The sequence below is a fragment of the Chinchilla lanigera genome, unplaced genomic scaffold (assembly GCF_000276665.1).
Source record: "Chinchilla lanigera isolate Chin_1 unplaced genomic scaffold, ChiLan1.0 scaffold00052, whole genome shotgun sequence".
In the NCBI taxonomy this organism is placed as follows: domain Eukaryota; kingdom Metazoa; phylum Chordata; class Mammalia; order Rodentia; family Chinchillidae; genus Chinchilla; species Chinchilla lanigera.
In genome coordinates this window covers 14,228,019-14,236,692 of record NW_004955453.1, presented here as the reverse complement: position 1 = coordinate 14,236,692, position 8,674 = coordinate 14,228,019, and positions in this window count along the sequence as shown.

The following is an 8,674-nucleotide window of genomic DNA, read 5'->3' as shown; positions in this document are numbered from 1 at the left end:
ACAAGGCTCAGTCAATATTTAGTAGATTAAATTAAATGTTCTGTGTATGAAATCACTTAGCAATCTGCAAACTCATGAGTTTGAACTACAGTGTTTGCTTAAACTAGGAGTCTAAAATTAACTCCCAGGAAAACTGAGGAACCTGAGGACAAGTGGCTGGGTATTATCACAAATATTTCACATTACACACCTGAGAGACCAAGGCAAACCTCAGCAGACATAGAGATGCTGACTTGCTTATCTCCTGGGATCTGAAGCCAGCTTCACTCCAAGAGCTTCCCTATCCTGGTTATCTCACTTAGATATTTGAGTATGTGGTGCTAATAGGTGTTTGATTATTCACAACCCATGAAGCAATTTTCCACAACCACTGTGGGAAAAACCATCAATTAAGATTCCTCTTTGTAGCTATAGCACCTACATATAATCCCAGCTTCTTGGGAGGCAGAGGCAGGAGGACTGCAAATTCAAGGCCAGCCTCGGCAACTCAACCTTTTTTTTTTTTTTTATTTTAAAGGGTAAAAGAAGGACAACATAGTAATAGGGGGATTCACCGAATTACAGACAAAGTGGTAGGACATTATCAATGGTTGTTATTTTACCTATTGGTACCTTCAAGGTAGTTTCTCAGGAAAACAAATAGACAAATAATAGTGAGTTACAGACAAAAATGGCAGGAAATTATCAATGATTGTTATACTATAGTTTGGATTCTCCAAAGTGGTCTCTAGGGAAACCAAATAGAGCTATACATGAGTGATCAATCAAATAATCATTGACTATTCTCAATGGTTGTTGTTGAAAGCATATAGTAACAAACATACATCCATTTACAAAATAGCATAGGAACAATACAAACATTACACAGTTACGGACAGATTGGTAGGAAATCATCAATGGCTGCTGCAAAACATGTTGGTCAACCTATATTTTAAAAATTTTTGAAAGGGCTGAGGAAGTACCTCGGCAATTCCCAGCAATGATGATGATGATGAACATGCTGAAGGAGAAGGAAAAGAAGAAAAATCCTCCTTTCAATTACTAAAGAGATCATAGAATAGTTTTTTAGGGGGCCAAGGCCTACATATGTAGTCTAGGCTGGCCTTGAACTCTTGATCCTCTTGCCTCAGCCTCCTGAGTGCTAGGACTATGGGCATGCACTATGACGGCTGACTATAGAGTAAACTTTTAGGAAATGATTTTGTATAATGGAAAGAAAGAACATAAGATGTAAAGCAACACAAAAATGTGGGTCCAGATCCTGTCTCCATTAGTAAATAACTTAGTCTCTATCAACCTGTTTGCACAGAATCAAAGCCAAGACAACATTTCTGGCCAAACCCCCCTTGACCTTGTCTGCGTTAAACTTGCTGAAGCTGAAGTCAGGCGTGTTTAGCTACGGGCACTCTGCTCATTTGTGAAGGAGTCGATGTCCACCCTTCCATAGAAGCTGTGGCTCCGAGTTACTCAGAGCTGGTGCACAGAGCTGCTTAGCAGATCTTGATATGCTTTGTTTGTCTTCAGTAAGAGGGACTCACTCACTGCTCAGTTGTTAATTGATACCTTCTGAAACAGCTGTACATGCTGCAAAACGTTGGGTGTCACTCAATGGTCTCTACTCCTTTACTCAGGAAATAAAGTGCCTACATCCAAACTATGTATGGGGAGTGGTGACTTTGGTTTGTGATTCATTCTTTTTAAATCTCAGGAAGACAGTACCAGCCAGGAGAGAGCCCCTGGGATACTAATCAGCACAAATAGCTGTCTGGGAAATGGGGGGGAATGTTGCGCCTGAGAAGGGATACCAGGAGAAGAAATGCATTCTCTTGGGGTTGCAGAATCTCTAAGGTAAGTCTGGTATAGCAGTTAAAACATTCTGTCAAGGGTTGAGGGTGGAACTCAATGGTAGAACATTAGCTTACCATTAGCAAGCTATTTGAGGCCCCGGGTTTGATCCCCATCACCACATGTATAGCAACAACAGCAACACACACACACACACACACACACACACACACACACACACACCCGATTCTGGCGGATGCTCAGAATACAGCTCAGATGATTTAGTTTTTCACGTTCTTTGTACGTTTGGTTATCTAGGCATTTGTCCAGTGGGAGTGGGGAAAGAGATAGTGCTCATCTTTGTTTTGTCTGTGCCACTCAAGGTTCCCTGAGCTAGAAGCCTACAGTTCTCAAAAGAATAAATGTACCAACAAATACAAACAGCGAAATGAAGAAATGTAATGCTTGAAACCAGTTGATTATTGTTTAACTTGAAAATAACCCTTGAAAAACCTTACAGTTGAGCTGCGCATACCTGTAATCCCAGCACTCGGGAGGCTGAGGCAGGAGGATCATTGCGAGTTCACGGCTAGCCTGGGCTACAAAGTGAGCTCAAGCCCAGCCTGAATTGCATAGCGAGACCCTGTCTCAGAAAGACAAAAAAAGAAAAAAGAAAAAACAGAAAAATCCTACAGTTATTTATTAAAACAAAATAAGGGGCTGGAGCAGTGGTAGAGCATATACTTAGCATATGCAAGGTTCTGAGTTCAATGTCCAGCACCAAGATAAATATTAAATGAATAAAAGCATCTAAAAAGTGTGAAAAGTAATTTAAAATAAAAGCCAGTAGGCCAGGGATGTAGAGCAATGATAAGAGTGCTTGCCTAGCACAGCATCATATCAATTTCTGCAGGTTGACATTATAGAGCTATCAGCTCTGTGCCTTTAGCAGTAATGGGTTGTTAGTCAAATATTCGGTGAAAACAGTTATGATTTTCAAGAGTATCATACAAAGGTCAAGTAAGCTTATTTTTAAAACTCTAATATTGTATTAAAAAATCAGAGGGCTCTGGTGTCATTGAGTAGTGGCACAAGGCCCTGGGTTCCATCTCCAGTACTGCAAAAAACAAAACAAGCAATCGCCCCAAAACCAAAAACCAGAAAACAGAATATAAACGTAGTATAATATCACTATGTCAGGAGTTTTTTTCAAATCTGTAAAAGGAAGACCTCCAAGGTTGACTGGGAAGCTCAGTGATCATTCTACTGCTACCACCACTGTGCAGTAGATAGACAATAAATCAGCAAGAGTTCCAGCTGGGCTACTCAAATGCTCATTTCTATCTTTATTTTTGGTGTTTTGCTTTGTTTTGGGTTGTTGTGGTGCTAGGAATTGAACCCAGGGGCTTGCTCATGCTAAGTGAACACTTTTCCACTGAGTTACATCTCCAGTCCCTCAGATGCTCATTTTTATTAAGATACAGCTGCCAGAACATCTGTATCTGAAAGGAAGGTTTGGATCGCAGAATATGAAACCTTGCTAACAATGATATTTGCTCTTGCATTACAACAGTACAAGTGTGATAGCCAGGGCTGGTTAATTCATCAATGGCCCTGGATATTTTCTGTCTTTCTTTTCTTGGGAAGTTGCCTTGTTCTCTCTGTCTGGTTCCACTCATGGTCACAAAATGGCTGAGTGCTGAATGTCACAGGTAATTTGCAGAATAGAAATAAATTGTCATCCAAATAGATATTATGCACACACAAGCATTTTATTAAAGTCAGTCATTGAGGAGAGAACCAGTAAAGCATATAAAACATTCTCTGAGCATTTTCGAGAAAGAATTATCTATACCAAAAAAAGAAGAGAAAAGAATTAGTAGTTTAAATACCAAGTTGATTGACATCCTACAGGGAAAAAACCACAATAACAAAACCTGTAATACATGTGGGGTTAATATCACTTCAGAGTCATATAAGAACAACATTGTATTGATTTCTGCAGGTTAACATTATAGAGCTCTAAATTCTGTGCTCTTATCAGTAATGGGTTATTAGTCAAATATTCTATGATGACAGTTATGATTTTCAAGAGTATCAGACAAAGGTCAAGTAGGTATATTAAAAAACCTCTAATACTGTATTTTTTTAAAAAGAGAGGGCTGGGTTGGCACTCACCTGTATAGCACTTGCCTAGTATGGGTAAAGCCTTGTATTTGTTCCCTAATATCATAAAAATAAAGCAAAACAAACAAAGAGCCATGCCTATAATCACAGCAAAGAGGGAGCAATTGCCATCCCTATAATACCAGGCAGGAGAATTGGTAGTTTGGGCCCAACCTGGGCAATTTAGTGACTCAGTGAAACCTTGTCTTAAAAGAAAAAAGAACTGTGTGTAATGGTGCATGCCTGTAATCCCCGTCAGGAGGCTGAGGCAGGAAGATTGCTGTGAGTGAGTTTGGGGCCAACTTGGGCTACATAGTAGGAACTTGTCTCAAGAAAAGGGGGGGAGTAGGGGAGACCCAATCCTGAGTATGGAAAAAAAAAAGAACAATTAGTATTTTGTCTTTTTACAATTTGGGGAAAATTTTTTCTTTCATATACAGATTGTGCTACATGCCTTACCTAAAAGGAATGAGAAAAACTGAATTGACTCAGAGCAATTGAGTTTTTTTTTTTTTCAAACTGCAGGTTTCAGCTAATTAATGGAATAGTGGAATGTAAGTCAATGGTGTATGCCAACTAGAATTTTTTTAAAAATGAAGCAATTGAATAGAATATGAGAGTACATCAAACATAAGATCAGGTATCAAGGTTATACTTCTGTGTGTGTTTGTTACTGGAGTTTTAGGGCAAAAGCTCTGGCCGAGGGGTCCCCACAGACCAGACTCAGCCACTCTCCCCAAAATGCCACTTATGCTGTCAAACAGTGGCAAAGGGCAGAAAAAGAGCTTTAATCAACATGGCCATGCTGGGAAGCACAGATAAAGAGGTTCCAGATCTGTCTTTGAGGGGCTGACAGAAGCTTTGGTGCTTTAGGGAAAAGGGGAACAATGGCAAGGGCTGGAGATAGCTCAGGGGTTGCATAGCTGCGGCATAGGGATTGCTGGTCAAGCTGTGGCCTGCTTGATCTGTACCTCAGGACTAGCTGGCTCTGGGAAAACCATCATCACTCAAGGACACAATTATAGGACCATCGTGAGGGGACAGCTCTTATTTAGAGGATGCCTTTATTCATGTCATAGGATAATTGTTCCTGCTTGGGAACAATTGATTCCTACATGGGATGATTACTCTTGCTTGGCTTGCCATTACTTGGAGTAGTTTTGTTTCCTTGTTATAAAGATGTCTATTGATTGGATTGGCTGTTCCTGCAACCAAGAGTGACTGCAGAAGAGAGTGGCCTAGAAGAAAACAGTTAAAGGAACCAATGAAATCAAGATGAACAAAGTAGAGTGAGTGTGGTACTGTGTCCTTCTTCATGTTGCTTATAAAATGCAGTTCCTAACATGGTAATGGTCAACAGTTTGAAAAACACTGACTTAGACCACTGAAGACTCCTCTGCAGCTGCAGAGACTCACGCAAAACACAATTTCTTGGATTGTGATGATTAAAATCAAGGTTTTGCCCTTAAGAAGAGAGTGAGGACTGGGGATATAGCTCAGTACAAGTGCCTGCCTGGCAAGTACAAGGTCCTGAGTTCAATTCCCAGTACAAAAAAAAAAAAAAGAGCGAGAGAGAGGGAGAGAGTAGGGGAGTGGTTGTAGGACAGAGTGTCGTATAGTAGGAGATTGACAAAGTGGCACTAGATTCTATTGTTCTCATTCTCAAAACCCAAGAGATGGGATAAATGCTTTACATGATCTTGGCTGCTTTGTGACTTTATTTATTTATTGTCTTTTTGAGACAGGGTTTCACTGTGCGGTTCAGGATGGCCTTCAACTCACTTTGTAGCCCAGGCTGACCTCAAACTTTCAGCAATCCTTCTGCCTCAGCCTCCCGAGTGCTGTGCATCACCATGCCTGGCTGCTTTGTGACTTTAAATGACCTAATTCCTGCCTCATTATGTCAAATTAAAATGGGCTAAATATACCATGAGAATCATCCTCTATTTCCTTTTGTGACACTAGTTGTCTCCCAACTATCTGTTCTCCTTCACTGACTTAGTAATTGAAGTTCTATCTAGGCGAATGGCCACCCAGATAAAGACTACATTTCCCAGCTTCCCTGGGGCTAGGTATGATCATGTGAGTAAGTGCTGGCCACTGCCCTGTGTGCGCAGAAGTGATGCATGTGGATTCAGGCTCAGGTCCTTAAAAGACAGGAGTACGTCTTCCTTTTCCCCTCTGCATTATGCTGCCCAGAAGGACTCTTCTGGGACCACATGGAAAAGCAACACCTTAGGGATGATAAGAGCAACAAAACAGGAGGCATTTGGGTCCCTGGCTATTATGCCAGCCCTGTATTATTACATAATCAAGGCATGAAACTTCTTTTAATTTATGCTACTGTTATTTTGAGTCTCTTATAGCAGTTTAACTCATATCCTACCTAGTATCCTCTTCTCCCTATTATTAGCTGAAAATAATGAAAATCTGACAGTGCAGTTCCTAACATGGTAATGGTCAAAATATGACACACAGACATTTGGTATATCTGATATTTTGTTTGTTTTGAGACAGGGTCTCATTATATAGTTCAGGTTGATCTTGAACTCACTATATAGCCCAAGCTGGCCTCAAATTTGCAGTGATCATCCGGCCTCAGCCTCCTGATTGCTGCCATCACAACTGTGCACCACCACATATAGCTTAGCATGTCTGATTTTAAGGTACATGGACATTGAACCATATTCCCACCCAAGTGAGTTTTTGTGTCTGGGTTCTGAAAGCCACACCTGAAGATTAGACAGAAGGTCAGAGAAAAATAATTCTTGCCAGTGACATGTGCTGCTTGGATTAAATTAAACCATATGAAGTAAGGCACAGTGGTGGCTGACTGGGATCCCAGCACTTGGGAGGCTGATGCAGGAAGACTGCAGCAAGTTTGAGGCCAGCATGGGCTACATAGTGAGTTCAAGACCACCCTGAATTACATAGCAAACGCTGTCTCAAAAAAAAAAATTGAACCATATGAAACTGCTGTTTTATAAGTTTAAAACAGGTCAAATATTAGCAGTTTCATGTTGCAAGCTAACAAAACTGATGCTGAATATCACAGATGGTAGTTCTGGAATTCACAAACAGTGAGTTCTTTGGTAATTGTCCTTCTAACGGGCCTGTGCCAAAGCTGAATCCCCACAGCACAGGCCCTTAAATACACTTGGCTTTGGAGTCTCCAGCATGTCATTAACCTGACATCAGGTTGTGGCCACAGATTTTTTTCAAACATATTGCACAATATGTTGATTCTGATGGGGGATGACCTATAACTATCTCAAAAGAGACAAAAGCGATAGTAATGGAGAAAGGGCAGTTAGCTATAGCTTTGCTAAGGGTTATACATTTGGGAAGGAGACACAACCCAGGTAACGATGTGGCTTAAGCCCATGGGTGTCAACTATAAGATTGACCTCAGCCTCCCGAGTGCTGGGATCATAGGTGTGCACTACCACACCTGGCTGGGACCAACCTCTTTTTATGGAGCTAGCACACTGTGTCACATTAGTCAGGTATTACAAGTGACAGTCTCTTTTATTGCCCCTTGGTCAATATGACAGTATGGCAATATGGCAGATGGCCATTCCATAGCTTGCATGTTACATGGTCAGCCATATTCTGAAGCTATCTTGGCTTTTGGTTCCAAAGCCATTTTTTCCAGGAAAAAAATGGCCAAATAAGACAGGCGCTCCTGGTGCCCTGTGCCACCTCTGCGGGACCCATCTCTGACTTCAGCTGTTGCTGCAGTGGACAGTTCCTGTGAGCCCGGATGGCTTCTCACCTCAAGGCCCAGCCTCAGTATTTCTGTCCCAGGGCTTTTCTTACAGCCTCTGCAGTTCAATCAATGTGCATGTGTGTGACAGGAGCAGAGGAGGTCACCAAGCAGGGCTTGGCAGGTGACCCAAGCCAAGGCAACTGGGTACACCCAGAGCTGAGACTAGGCCTTCTGCCTGAGGAACCAGGAAAGAAAATCTTAATTTCCACTGGCCTTAGAGCTGTGAATGTAAGAAGCAGACACAGGGGAATGGAGCCAAAAATGGAGAAGGGGAATGTCAGATGACAAGCTCTTTGGTAAAGCAAGCAAAGAATTGCGAATTGTACACTCGATGATGAAAGAAAACAGTTACATTTACTGAAGATCATGAGCAGAGCAATGGTGCCAGGACGGAAAAGGCACACCTCACAGGCACACAGACAAACTGGGCTTTGGGGCTCAGGAGCGAAGGCAGTGGGTGAAGTATGTGCTTTGCTCTGGGTTTATAGTGAATGGTCTTAGAGTGCTGCTGGAGCTCAAGCAAGTGAAGGGGAGTGATCTCCTCAGCCGCCGTCGTTCTAAATACTAGCAGAGGGAGAGACGGGCCCATTTCCAACTGCAGCCTGGCGTATCTCTCCACTCCGGAGGATACTGTCAACTCTACTTATTTCTTCCCTGTTTACTTGTCCGTATGCCTAGACTTAAGGGGAGCTAAGAAAAAAGCCACCAAACCTATGCAGGAGGGGACAGAAACCTGTGAAAAGTAAAATGTCCTGAGGCTAGATCTTAACCTGGGGCCGGACATGGTGATGCACGCCTGTAATCCCATTACTTGGGAGGCTGATGCAAGATTCCTGCCGGTTCGAGGCCAGTTGAGGCTACACAGTTCAAGGCCAGTCTGGCTGGGCGTGGTGGCACACGCCTGTAATCCCAGCACTTGCGAGGCTGAGGCAGGAGGACCGTTGTGAGTTCTAG